At 35.1% G+C, this 14,999-nt stretch overlaps 1 protein-coding gene and 1 pseudogene across 8 annotated transcripts in view; one reads left to right on the forward strand and one right to left on the reverse strand.

Annotated features, from left to right (window-relative positions):
* Positions 1-14,999, forward strand: part of PCDH9 (protocadherin 9) — a 1,016,093-nt gene that overhangs the window by 632,493 nt on the left and 368,601 nt on the right. The gene's annotated exons all lie outside the window — the stretch shown is intronic.
* LOC119507374 lies at positions 13,785-14,375 on the reverse strand (annotated as a pseudogene).

A 14,999-nucleotide genomic window follows, 5' to 3' on the forward strand; every position in this document is an offset into this window, starting at 1 on the left:
TTTTTAATTGTTCACTCCAAGTAATTGTTACAAGGACAGCTCTAAGGAAAGCTAGCATTCTCCTAATTATTTGCTACTTTGATTATCACTGTCTTTCCTTTAGAGCAGTTTTGTAGATGTACTGTACTAATCAAAGCTATTTCAATTTAGCAATATAAGGTAAATAATTACAAAACCAAATATATGAACTCATTCTCTTAAGTTCCTGATATGGTTCTTATGAGGCATTTATATAAGATCCGGTAATTGTCCCTTTTCCCCTAAAACACATTTTAAATTTATGAATAAACCCCCTAGTTGTTTAATCTCCATTAATGTGTCATGTGCTAAACAAATTTAAGAAAGCACAAAATTTTGCATGTTTAGGTTAATTAAATCATTAAGCCTGTCGTTGCTATGCTGCAAATATCCATTTGGCCCTGTTGAATTTATTATCTAATATCTGTGGGCACTGATTAGCAGTTTTGCTCATTATTAAACTGAACTTGTTGCATAAATCAAGGTCCTAAAGCATTACTTAGCATGGTTGTTCCCTGAGCCATTTTTAACCTTTCTGGCTCAAAACTTCATTTAGTTTTAAAACGATAAATATATTAATTTCTTGAGCATAATCTTGAATATGAATCATTACAGTATTTGAACAATTTTCTCTCAACTTGTTTATTGTTTCTATCTATCTCTACATTAGGTCTTCCATTTATTATAAAGATAACTAAGAAAATATAACCAGAAAATTCTTTAGTTTCTCTTTTGCATAGCTGTGTTTAGCCACAGTACAAACAAACTTTACCTATACATTTTGATGTGTTCCATTATTATTGAGCTTTATAAAATAATTTGCTTGGGAAAAAATGAAACAAAGGAAAATTTTTTTTTCTCTGGTAAGGTAATTAACTTTTAACCAGTGTATATGAGTTAGATCACATGGATTTCAAATATTGCTGTTGATTTTTAACCATTTTAAACAATGATTCCATGATGGAGAATGTTATTTCTACAAAATTTGTACTGTTGTTTAATTAATATAGTCATGTGTAAAATTCCCCAAAGAAAGATTGCTAATAACCAATACCTGGCAAAATGTGTGACACATAGAACAAATGAAAGTTAATGTATCCATCCCAAATGCACATATGTATGGATGTGTGTATATACATAATCTGTATACCTATATATTTTATGTATATGCATATATGTAAATTTGTAATCATGCACATACACAACCATCATATTTCAATTTCTGGATTTTATTTTTAGTCTCAGTAAGTTTCCTAGAAGAAAATTGATAATGTTTAATTTGTTAATGTATTTGTTAAAGAATTGTTTGTTGGAAAATGAGACAGCAAATAGATAAATTTAACAAAGACTTAATTTAACAGTTTTTCTCCTGTCTGAACACATGGGTATGCAATATTAATCATTTTATATTAATCATGGGATTAAGTTTTACATTTCCTAGATACCTTAAACATTGGATCAAAGCAAGGTGAACTTCTTTTGCCTCACGGGAATACAGTGTATTCTTACTTTGTAGTAATTTGTTGCATATCATTGGTACATGATTGCATTAATTAAAACAATTATTTTTAAATGTTTATTAGCACTGTGTATGGCCTTGCACATTTAATATGCTATCAAATCCAATGCATTATTTTAAATCTTGTTTTGCTATATGGTTGTGCCAAATTTTACTTTTACCTTGAAAGATCAGTTTTTTGTCTTAAGTGAATTAACAATGGTGTTCTTACATTAAGAGAAGATTGTTAAAGAGTTCTGAGTTAATATTTATTAATTTTTACTCAGAAAACCAGTAATTCCTAGATGCTAGTATACTCATTTAGAAATGTGCTTATCAATGACCGTTCATAAATTTATTCTAATTTATGGCATTAATAACAAAAATGAACATATTTTCTCTCTGGTGCAAATACCCTGCATTCTTTGTTTCTGAATAGTTTTGCCATCAAAGTGACATTGTTTATTTAGTTCATAATAAACTATTGCCACCTGAGTTTTGGCTGCTTTAACCAACTGCAATCTGTGCTTTTATATCATCAGTATCTTTTTCCCTAAGAGTTTTATTTAGCCTTAAAATAAGGAATTGGAGTGGTAGTTTCTCATTTCTTTCATATAAAATATCTATTTGGATGCTTTTCCAGAGGACCATGTTCTGATGTTTATTGTTCCTTGCCCATGAGTCAGAAGATGATGATCAAAATGATGTGGCTTACTAAATACTGTTTTCCTAAGAATATTATGGTCATGTTGCTTCTTTTCTCTCACATCACACATCTGTTGGCCATGTTCTTCTGACTTCACAAAATCTTTGGCCTTGATGTATCACTTCCAAATTAGCTTAAATTTAGAAAAGTCCAATTTACAAATAGATATTTTGTGCAGTTCTATGGTATGGTACATCAAAAAAACATAATTGCTTCACTAATGTCATACCATCTGTTGCCCCAAACACCATTATCCCTGAATAAAACTCTGATAAAAACTTATTAAAATACTTTAAATATAGTATTAATTTTAACTTCTCCATATTCCAAATCCTGATGCATACTATACTGATGTGTAGATGACTTTTGTGCCATCTAGAAGAAAATTATGTAAATAATATAACAAAATACAAATCTAATTCAAACTTGGGAAGAGTATACTTTCTCCTTGTTTTCTGAAGCAACTTTAGAATTAAAAACAAAGCAAAACCAAAACACTTTCCTCTTTGCTGCTAAAAAATTTTAGCCATGGCTGTTTACAATTGGGCTATTTACTAATGCTTTTGGGTGATAATACAATAATTTCTCTAGTCTTATAAACTATTGTTAATTGTTTTTCTCTTAAAAGATAAAACATCATGTATTTTAATGGTTTTTCAGTGGTAGAAACTATTTTTTTATATGTACAGAATAATACAGACTCTATCATAAAGCACTTTCCCTTAAAAACACAGTATCATCTTTATTCATAATTTTAGAACACTGTATCTAGATCAAAGCCACTTTCTAGGGGAGGAATACACATCTTAGGCATTCAATTGTGTGCCCTCTTTCACTGAACTTGTTTTTACGAATTCATATTTTGATTTTATTATATGCCATGCCTCCCAGGGGTCTCATTTTAATTCCTTTCTGTTGCAATACTTGCAAATCTAACTCTGGTTAATAAGCCACCATTAAAATTACCTTTTCCAATGTCAGAAAGAAATTCTTGGAGTAAGATGATCTTCAACCATGGGTCTTTATAGAATCTTTGTGTGCACATAATTGCATCTGATAAGACAGCAAATTGCGCCATGCTGTTATAACAGCTTTTAATAAATACTTCCAAATTTAGTTAAAATCTCAGAACCACTGGTGTAGATTTGAGGATTCGTGGTCTACTGTTTTTTTTTTTTTTTTTTTTGAAATAAATTCAGTCTTACAGGAACAGTTGCAAAAACAGTACAAACCCCATACATAGAACTCCATCATACCCCGACCCCCCTCCCCCGATACCCTGCTCCACCACCTTTAACATCCTGTCACACCACCATTTCTTTCTTTCCCTCCCTCCCTCCCTATCATCCATCGTCTATTGCTCTGTCCCCTGAACATATGAGAGCAAGCTGTACATATCTTTGAACAAACAGTATAATTCACATATACCTTTCCCATGAACAAGAACATTCTTTTATGCAATCTCATTAAGTGCAGCTAAGAAGTTCAAGAAATTCAACATTGATACAAAGCTTACGTTCTATATTTCCTTTTTTTTGTGTGTGTGTGTGTGTGACCTATGTGTGTCCCTTTGAGCCTCCTCTCCTCCAGCCTCAGATCCCATCCAGGATCATCCTTGGCATTTAATTGTCATCTATTTAGACTTTTTTTTTTCAATTGTGGAAACATATATATAGCCTAAATTTTCCCATTCTACCCCCTCCCTAGCATTCCATTAGTGGGATTAATCACATTTAGAATGTTGCAATGCCATCACCTTTCTACCATCCATTTCTAGAAGTTTCCCTTCACCCCAAACAGAAACCCTACACTCATTTCTTAACTCCCCATTGCCCCTTCCCCCACTTCTCGGAACCTCTACCTACTTTTCATCTCTATGGTCATATTCTCTGATACTTTCTTTGTGTTTACTGTGGGGCTGAAATTTAACATCTTGAATCTATAACAATCTTGTTTTTCTTTGATACCCACTTAACTTCAATATGACACATAAACTATGTTCCTATACTCCTTCATTCCCCCACCTTTATGTAGTTCTTGTCAAAAATTACATATTTTACATTGAGTCCAAAACCACTGATTTCTCATTACAGTTTATGTATTTTAGATGCTGTAGGAAGTAAAAAGTGGAGTTATAAATCAAAAATGCAGTAGTATTGGTATTTATATTTACCATGTGATCTGTACTGGAAATCTTTATTTCTTCATGTAGTTTCAGTCAACTGTTTAGTGTCCCTTCCTTTCAGCCTGCTCAACTCCCTTTAGCATTTCTTATAGGACTGATTACTGGTGATGAAGTCCCTCAGCTTTTGATTATCAGGGAATGTTTTTATCTCCCCCTCATTTTCATCCTTCAGGTATTTGTGAATTCTCCAACTCTCTGATGGTTATTCACTTCTATTTGTATTCCATTGTGGTCAGAGAATGTGTTTTGAAGAAATTCATTTTTTTTTTTAATTTATTGAGACTTGTTTTTATGCCCCAGCATACAGTCCATTCTGGAGAAAGATCCGTGATCACTAGAGAAGAATGTGTGTCCTGGTGACCCGGGATGTAATATTCTATATATGTCTGTTAACATTTTTTATCTCTCTCTCTTTTCTTTGTTTCTCTGTCAGTAGGGCTCTCGTTAGTATCTGAACTAGGGCAGGTCTTTTATTAGCAAAATCTCTCAGCATTTGTTTGTGAAAAATTTAAGCTCTCCCTCAAATTTGAAGGAGAGTTTTGCTGGATAAAGTATTCTTGGTTGGAAATTTTTCTCTCTCAGAATTTTAAATATGTCATGCCACTGCCTTCTCGCCTCCATGGTGGCTGCTGAGTAGTCACAACTTAGTCTTATGTTGTTTCCTTTGTATGTGGTGAACTGCTTTTCTCTTGCTGCTTTCAGAACTTGTTCCTTCTCTTCAGTATTTGAGAGTCTGATCAGAATATGTCTTGGAGTGGGTTTATTTTGATTTATTCTATTTGTAGTTCGCTGGGCATTTATGCTTTGTGTATTTATATTGTGTAAAAGGTTTGGGAAGTTTTCCCCAACAATTTCTTTGAATACTCTTTGTAGACCTTTACCCTTCTCTTCCCGTTCTGGGGCACCAATGAGTCTTAAATTTGGATGTTTTATTTTATCTATCGTATCCCTGAGATCCATTTCGATTTTTTGTATTTTTTTCCCCATTCTTTCTTTTGTTCTTTCATTTTCTGTTCTGTGGTCCTCAAGGAGGCTGAGTCGTTGTTTAGTTTCCTCTAATCTTGTATTATGAGTATCCAGAGTCTTTTTGATTTGGTCTACGGTTTCTTTAATTTCCATAAGATCTTCTATTTTTTTATTTACTCTTACAATTTCTTCTTTATGCTCTTCTAGGGTCTTCTTCATGTCCTTTATATCCTGAGCCATGCTCTTGTTGCCTGTCTGTAATTCTTTGATTAATTGTGCCAAGTACTGTGTGCCTTCTGATCTTTTGATTTGGGTGTTTTGGTTTGAGTTCTCCATATTGTCTGGTTTTATCATATGCTTTAAGATTTTCTGTTGTTTTTGGCCTCTTGGCATTTGCTTTACTTGATCCCTAATTTGACAGAACTTCAGCTTGTTGGCATACACTTTCCTTAACTAACCAGGAAATGGCATCCGTGAGTCACCTATTCCCCTCAAGTCAGTTCTCCCCCACTTTGTCTTTGTGGTGTGTGGGAGTGATTCTTGTGGGGTCCAATTGGTGCACCAGGTTTGGGTGTGTTGCTGGTGCTGTCTGCCCTGAATGTGGGGTGTGTGTCTGGGTGGTTAGGCTAGCAGGGTAGCTTTAATAATCAAACTTCCCAGGTGTTCCCGGAGATTTAAGGCTGTTCTCTGCCACTGACCCACAAGTCTTTGGTATTGGTGTAGGTTCCCTGGGATTTCCGAGCAGTTCCCCCTTCCCAGCTGTGCTCTTCCAGGACCTCTGCTGAGGGAGGGCTGCACCACGTCACTAGTGTGCGCCGGCCCACCAGGGAAGCCCTGGGTCTCTGGGCCGTGCAGGGGCGCTCCCAGCCCGCTTCAAAGATGGTTGAATGGGAAGCGTTAACTTCCCCCTTTTCACACAGCTCCACCCTCCCAGCTCCAGGACAATCAGCTGTGGATGTATTAAAGGCCACTGTCCACAGCCGATATTGTGGCTTGTGTGTAGTGCTGTGGGAAGGACTCCCTGTCATGCTGGTTTTCTTGGCGCACCTCTGGGTTGTGGGTCTGGCCCTGGGCATGAGTGTCTCCTGCCCACTGGGGAGATGCCTGCAAGGAATGCGGGTTTTTTCTCCTTTTGGCTCCCCTCTTCTTCTCTGGTCTCGAGACAATCAGCAGTGGATGTGGGAAGGGGTATCCTCCACTCCAGACACTGAGGTGTTAGCCCAGCCCGCTCCCGCCGTGCTTCACTGCACGGCTCTCCCTGTCGTATCTGCAGCCGCTCCCAGGCTTTTTTTTTAAAAGAACTAGTCCGTCTCCAAACGCCAGCCCACCGTTTCCCCACACTGCAACACAGCTGCGGGACTTTCAGCTGACTCACTCATTTCAGAATGCAGGCTCCTGGTTTCACCAAATGCACGTTCCCTGTGGATTTAGCAGACCTTGTCCGGCTGGTGCATCGCTGGAAGTGGTGTTCTGGGTCACTTTCTGGTTTTTTTATCTAGTATTTTTCACAGAGGTGATTTTTTTGCCCTGTCTCACCTAGCCGCCATCTTAGTTCTCTCTACTGTGTTCTTGAAATAGTATCTTTTCTTGCGGCTCTGCTGTAGCTCTTGTGGTTGTTACAAGAAACTGCATTAAAATGTTTTCTTTTTCTATCTTCATTTTTATTTTTCCTCACTCACGTTAAATTATCATATCGATGCATTTGTTTCACTTTCTAAATAAACAGTTTTATAAAACGTAGTCTTAACCATTACAATAAATAACTATTGTTAAACTTCTCTTATTCTTGCCGTCATCGCCTTGCTCAATTTTTTTTGAAGTTGGTTAATCATTTCCCTAAAATTTACAGAAAATTAAGGTGTTTTTGCATCACAACAGACAAAATAGGTAAAATGAGAAAAGGTTCAAAAAACAAATGACAGGAAAAGCATATGTATCTAGAATAAAACAATGTAAAATCCTCAGTTCACAGGAATTTCTTTTCTACATTTGGTTTTAGGAAAAAGGAAAATCACAGAAAACAGAAGAAAATTGTGATGTTTTCGGAAAGTTCTCTATATCACTGGTATCAATGTAGATTCAGTTTTCTCTTCTGATGTAGCATATTTCAGTAGCACTGCATTCTGAAAATTTCTGAACCATCAATTATTAAATTCAGAAGCAGAAAGCATTTGATAGAATATTTTAAATCTTCTGTCCTTCCCTCCTTCTGTTTCCTCTCATTCATTCATTCTTTAATTCATTCTATTAAAAGTGTAATGCACTGATCTCTGAATTAACCAGGACATGAGATTGCTCATAATGATTCATGTCCAGACTTCTAGTTAACTAAGTTCTGTTCTATTTTTTGTGTCTTCTAGAACATAGAACACTGTTGGGTTGATTGCATCTTGCTTTTCCTTCATAGTGAGTTTAGTCAAATTATGTTCAGTGTACAGATAAGGCCTCCATCCAACTATACTTATTTGTACTTCTTATATTGAGAGGTACTGCTGTAAACAGACTCACATCAAATTTATACTCCCTAAAAGTCTATCTGGATGATGTACAATTTATACTTTTCTTCAGTATTTTACATAATTTTATCTTTTGTTTGCCCAGCCCTATGAGCTTTTTCCTAATACTTTGCATTAGGATAGCTAAGTCATCAGAATTTTACATTATTTCTGTATTTTAAAGCATATAACCATCACACAGAACTTTTTTCCTGGCTAATTCAAAATTCATTGTTGTTAGATAATTACAAATTAAAATATGTTCTAGGCCAATTGTAATTCTGTCTGAGTTATAACTCTTCTCTTGAAGCTTAAATCATAGCTTATCATTACTTGTTACATGCTAATTGATTTCTGTTTAATTTGGCTTCTTTCAGTATTGCTGTACAACAAACTACTTGACAAGACTCCTAAAGTAAAACTTATTTCTTACTTTTTCTGTTAAGATAGTGACCATCTGTATGAGATTGACTTCTCATACTACAATTTCTTTTAATGTGCTTTCTCTTGACGTAAATGCTATATTAGAAATATCTAGATTTAAATAAATACATTTTGGTCCATATATTCTATTTCTAAAACATTCACATGCAAGAGCTGCATAAAATCTCTGGGATTCCATATAAACCAACATATCACAGTTACTTAATCTTTGGTACAAAACAGCATACTAATATAAAAATCATTAGGAAACTGAAAAATAGAAGATAGATTGATGAAACTTCCTCCTTTGGAACATTAACACAGAATTTTCATAGAATTTCTTATTTGTACTTCACAGAATATCTTATTTTTACTTCATATATTGAAAGGTATTGCTATAGCAAGAAAATATTTGTTTGCTTATCATAGATTAGACTAACTTGTAATGTTAAATAATAAAGAGCACTTTAGGTACATTTTATTATTTTTAACATCAAATAAAGATTGCCTTGTACTTTTATTGTAATTTTGTATTTTTTAAATCATAGATTGATAGAACCTAATACATATTTTGAGGTTAATATGGACACCTTAAATATAAAAAAAATGATTTTTAAATTATATATTTAATGAAAGGTAAGGAAATAAATTGAGATAAAGAGCTATATGTAAAGAAAATATAATATTTTTAACTAAAGAGTTAAAGAAGTATACTTCCACTTTTAGATTTAGTTTGATAATTTATTTGTGGGAAACTGAAAATTAAATTTTAAGAAAGTGTGTTTTTACCCAAAACTACAGCAGTGCAATGAATAACAAAAGCACATATGGGAAACACTTTCATTGACTGGTTGTGTATTTCGCTTAATTTAGCATACAATCATTTTCTAAAAGTGGTAGGTGCAGATTAGATTTAGATTTCCTTAAAGGGATCCTCATTCTCTGTTAAATAGTGTGTGGATTTGTTGTCCCCAGAGCGTTATTATTTCACAACCTGAACCTAATTTTCACTTGGTTGAATAGTCAACGAATTCATTGTTTAACATGAATTTAGATAACCTTGGAGAAGATTTTGTCTTGTGTTTATTATATTTTACCTTTTTAAAAAGTAAGTTCAGGGAAATATTTTTTTCTTTGTGTTCTCTTTCCAGCTATATAGTTTTTTCAACAATTGTGAAGTTCAGGTTATATGTGAGCATCACCACTCTCTAATGTCCAGACCGAGGATAACAAAGGATTTAAAATATTTTTTGAGTTATTGTTAATTTTTGTCCAGTTAGAGATATGGTTAAATTAGAAATCCTTGCCTAGAATTCTTGGGGTCAAGGGATCTTTAGGGTATTCTAAGTGATTTTTCATTAGTATCTTCTTAAATAAATCTTTTGAACATTAGTTAGAGATGTCAATCATATTAAAAGCTTTTTCTGGATTGAAGAATTTCTTCTCTGAGCAGCAAATTTGAACATTACCCTTTGTTAGTTAAATAATTACTATTTAATAAAAACTATGCAGATTCACTGGTGAGTTTATTTGTTTGAATAATATAGACCTATATAAATGTATGGAAAATAAGAAACCTTATACAAGGCAAAACAAATTTTCATGTTATCTGTAGAACATGACTGAGGGTTTATTTTCTTTTAGAGTTCCCCCTATTTTCCCCACCTGATTGGGTATGTTGATATGGAAAAAATCTATAAAACAACTTTTAATCTGTCCTGTAAAGGCATGCACATCATTTCTTGACAAGGCATAAAATATTTGATTCTGCTTTCTTAAATAGCTATGTGAAACTACAGTAGTCATGTAATCTCTCCAGATGTAAAATTGTTCAGTTTGACTATAATAGATATTCTCAAACTTTTTAATTTTTTAAATTATGGAACTTTTCAGTCATATGCGGCATTACTTGTAATGTAAAACAGATGCCATAGTTGAAAAGAGGGTGAGAGACAGAGCTCAGCCTCTTGCCCTGTCAGGAACCACCCCAACCTGGGGATCACCATGGCAACCACCTCCCGGAGGGACTCCCAGACACCTCTGAGTTCCCAGGCATCCATGCAGCACTAGCTATCAAATCACGCCATCCTACATGACTATCCCATACAGCTACTTTTTTAAATTAACATTTTAATACATTTTCAATTCTACCCTGCAATTTTGTTATAATTGACATGACTTATCAGAGTTTATTGCTTTATTTCAAGTACACTTGCACTACCTAAGCTCTAATAGATCAGTAAGCTTAAAAGACATCTAGACACAGAGGTGCTTTATTTGTAAGATCCATATGCAATAACTCTGAAATTAATTAGCTTTAAAAGAATGGAATATATTTAAACCATTTTGGAACTAGATGAGAGCCAATCACTAAAACATTTCCTGGTTTAGGTAAAAGTGAACATTTAATATAACACACACCTCAAAAGAGAATGAAAGCAAAAAGTATGGGAAAACTTTCAGAAGTGATTTCTAAGTAATTTAAAAGTCAACCCTTGTTCCTGTTCTTTCTTGGTGAAACAATGGAACATTTTTTTTTTAAATGTTCTCATAGGGGTAGATTTGTAATAGCCCTAGAAAAATAGCACTTTTATGTGTTATTTCTTCATTTCAAGGTACAGCTTGCATTAGAACATCAAAACATGTAATCATATAAAATACATCGTGCTATCAGCTATATTGAGTTCCATGAATTTTATTCAAGAAAAGAACTTGTTTAATCAGGTATTTAAGTACAGTCCTGAGGAATTTTGTCTTGGGTATCTTTCTCCAGTGAACACAGAAATGAATGACAATGTTCGCTAGATTTTAGGGTGAGGGATGGATTTAGAAATTCTATGTATATATTTTTATTTAAAAGAATTCAACCATTTAAATAAACATATGAAGTGTGTGTGTGTGTGTGTGTGTATGTATATAATAGAGGTTCTCTCCTTTGAGTGCAAAATAAAATAAAAAAGTAATAACAGTAAAAAGCCGATGGGCAAAAATTGATTCATAAATGAGTTGGTGGCATTCATCTCAACGCTCTTATTGGAAACCTAAATCTCAGTAAATTTGTAGCCTAAGGATACAATGAGCTTAAAGGATTTCTGTCTCTGAAGAAAAATTAGAAGTCCTTTGAGGTAAGGTAAATGGAAAAGGTTGTTTGGGCAAATGTGGAGCTCTAGCACTATTAAATGTTAAGCACCATCAGGGGGTATCTCAGTCATTAACAGGAGTGGCATGTGGGAGATTGTTTCAAACAAGAGAAAAATTATAGATGGCTTTGTGAAGGTGGCCCAGTGCCGTAGGGAAATTCTGTCAAGCAAGAGATGATTTTTTGAAAAGTTATCGTAACAAAAAAGAGAAGAGGTTATGGTCATTTCTTCCCCTTTTCTGCCCATTCCCCCAGAATATCAAAGAACAAGATAGATGATGGAGAAAGACAGACAGGCATCTTAGAAGGAAGTGAGTCGATCCCTCAGTGGCCATCAACCAAACTAGAGATACAGAAATTCAAGAATCATCATACTCGTTGAAAACCCAGCTGGTTAGCATTCTTGATTGTTTTGGCAGTGTTTTATTTACTTATTTATTTTTTTGGGGGGGGTGTCATTGAAAGTTATCTGCATGGTTTCAGAATCTTCAGGACATTTTTTTATGTGATTGCAAGTCAACTTCTGCCGTATTGCTGCAACATGCTTCCACGTGGTGGGGGGAGAAGGGGGCATCTTTTAGAAACTGATTCAGGACTCTTGTCTCTGACCACATTAGAAACCTTAACATCATATACACACAGAGCGCTCTATTTTCAGGCAGCTACTTTCGTGCAGCACTTAGACCATCCATCTGCCAAGTTTGAGAAAAACCCTGGGTTTCAGAGCTCTGAGAGAAGATATCCATGTTCTCCCAGCTGGAAGTGTGTAGTATTGACAGCAGCTACATGAATTGCATGGGTACTGAGGTGGGTTTACCAGTAGCATGGTAACCCAACAGTGCCTGAGGATTTCACTTGAAGAATAGCTCAAAGGATGGTAGCCAGTGAAGATGATATTTGAGAGTTCCTTTTAATTTAATATGATGCTCACTTCATGTGTTTATATTTTTTTATTATACTTTTTGAACTCTTCTTGATTTTATCCTATTCTAAGCAATATTACATTGAATTTATTTTTAATTTTCTCTTTAAGTTATATTTATGGTCAGGGAATTACTAATATAGTTCACTCAGTAAAATGAGTTTACTTTTCCAAAAATGCTGATGTGATGAGATGATTGTTTTTTAAAGTATTTTGGGATACAACAAATTGTATTAGCCAGTGACTTTCAACTGATTTACAGATTTGCCACTTAAAATTTCTTGTCTTGAGTATATTAAGTAATAATTTTATGGTAGTTTTTTGTTGTTATTTTTTTAAGTCCATGGTATTTTGCATTTCCTCCCATAAAAATAGAATAGATTTCTCCATACCATTAATCCAGACTTGCTGTGTGACTTGCTTGGGCCAATGGGGTGTCAGCAAATGAGAAGCAAGCAGAGGCTTGAAAAGTGTTTGCCATAGGGGCTTGCCTTTTTTTGGTGCTAGGAACCCTAAGACTTTGATATAGAGAGCCTGGCTAGACTCCTGGAGAATGAGAGACACAACCATCCCAGCTGAGCTCAGCCTACAGCCTGTCTCCAAACTGACTTGTAGCGAAGGCTAAGAGATGCACATTTAGATCTACTGTACTCAAAAATGTATGTAATGTTATAATGGTTACTTTCTTCCAAAAGGCTTCGAAGTGAATGAGACTCACAGCCAGTGAAAATAGACAATCTGTAATTTAATCTGTGAGTTTCAGCACACTCATCCCTTTTTTGTGGCTATTACATATTATTACTTTGTCTCTGCTATGTTTTTCATGTTGTCATTAATCTGCCTAAAGTTTAACTGGTCAAAATACTGGTACTTCTACTTTTGGTTCATTTACCTTAATTTCTCCTTGAAACTGTTGGAGAATCTCTACTAAAGGCACCCATGAGTGCTCTCCATGATATATATATATATTTTTCAGTTTTTAGAATTATTGAGAGGATCTTACATAACACCAACCTTGTTTATCATGAACACAAACTGAGAATCTCTTTTGCTAAAGCAGTACATAAACTTTGTTCCACTTCATAGATGGTTTTTCATTAAAAGTTCTGCTATAGACAGGTAACTCAGGCATTAAGATTCATGGTTCAGCAAAACTACAGACACCTTTAGCATCTCCCAGTTCTAGATCTGATGATAAACAATCTCATGTGTCACCTGTCCCTGGTACTATACTATTCCTTGTCTGAAATAGCATCCACAAGAACCAAATTCAAGCCATGTCGCCCATTAAGTCCTATTTACAACAGAGAATGTTTTTAAAATAATAATAATTTAAAAAAACCTGAAATTGACAGATGAATTTTATTGCATCTTAAAAATCACAGATAGGTCTGGCATCTTGTTGTTTCCGTTGCTGCACAACTTTTAGATCTTATTCATCAGCCTGCTGAACTGTCCCTTTTTCGGAGACATAGATACCATCCAAAAATTTTCTTATGTCCTTCTTTTTGACTGTTGTTGCTGTTGCTGAATCAAAGCAGCTGAATTTGATATAAGTTCAATGTCATTTTCTTCAAGAATTAACTCGTCTTTCTGGGCTTGAGATACTGAATAGGCAACAGCTGGCCTCATCTGAACCCTGCAGATATATTTTTCACCCAAGAAATTTCGGATTTCAACCAGAGACACACTCTCCTGAATAACAACGTTGATGGGGAAGCGAGCACACACACACACACACAGACCTCATCTTGTAACGGAAGCCCAGTGTAACACCCTCGATCATGTTCTGTACATGACTACAGATAGTGCGAACTGTAGCCAGCTCTCTTCTATTTCCCCACCATTTGTCAACCCAAAGCCTCTTCTTTTTCTTCCCGAGTAGACTGAGTTCGACATTGATATGATTGAAGTCCCTCCGCAGGGTTCCTCAGGGGCCCTTCATAATAACTGTGCATCCCATCAGCGTGATGTTAACATTTTCTGGAATGTCAACAGTCTGGTTGCTGACAATGGTCTTCATTCTCGCAGTAGATGCAGCAAGAAAAAAAAAAAGTCCATGATATTTTAAACAAGTGTATGAGCTGGCATTCAGATGTGAATGTTTTTTTCTTGCATCTGTCCCCTAGATGGGGAGAAAGTTTTAATAAAAGGTCCGTGTTTGATGTGGTAGGAAATGGAGCAAGCTTACTTCACAAAGTTAAAGTGAGCTAACCCAATAGAGTTGATCCCAGACAGATTACCGACTTAATGGTCTCAGCTTGAAACACAGAGGGTAGACCACAAAAGAAACAGAGGACACCTGATAGTCTCTTTGGTCTTAGGTCAGAACTGAAACTGAATTTGTTGCCCATGTATTCATGTTCTGAGATCATTTGTTCACCTTTACACCCTGCGATGTAGTTCAATGTAATTGTAGTCCTTTAAAAGGGCAAGAGGGCCAGCAGTATCACATCACAGACGGCTTCCGAGGTGCCCTGACAGAATGTGCGAGGTTTCCCGGCCACATGTCAGTATCACAGTCCTTTATTTTTATGGCAGTGACAGCTCTTTTTCAAAAAGATAAAATAATGAATAACAGGGACTATTTTTAAGGGATCTGATTTCTGAAATACCTTTTTAAAAGAATAGGTGAAATATTCTCTAA

The sequence above is a fragment of the Choloepus didactylus genome, chromosome 12 (genome assembly GCF_015220235.1).
Source record: "Choloepus didactylus isolate mChoDid1 chromosome 12, mChoDid1.pri, whole genome shotgun sequence".
In the NCBI taxonomy this organism is placed as follows: Eukaryota; Metazoa; Chordata; class Mammalia; order Pilosa; family Megalonychidae; genus Choloepus; species Choloepus didactylus.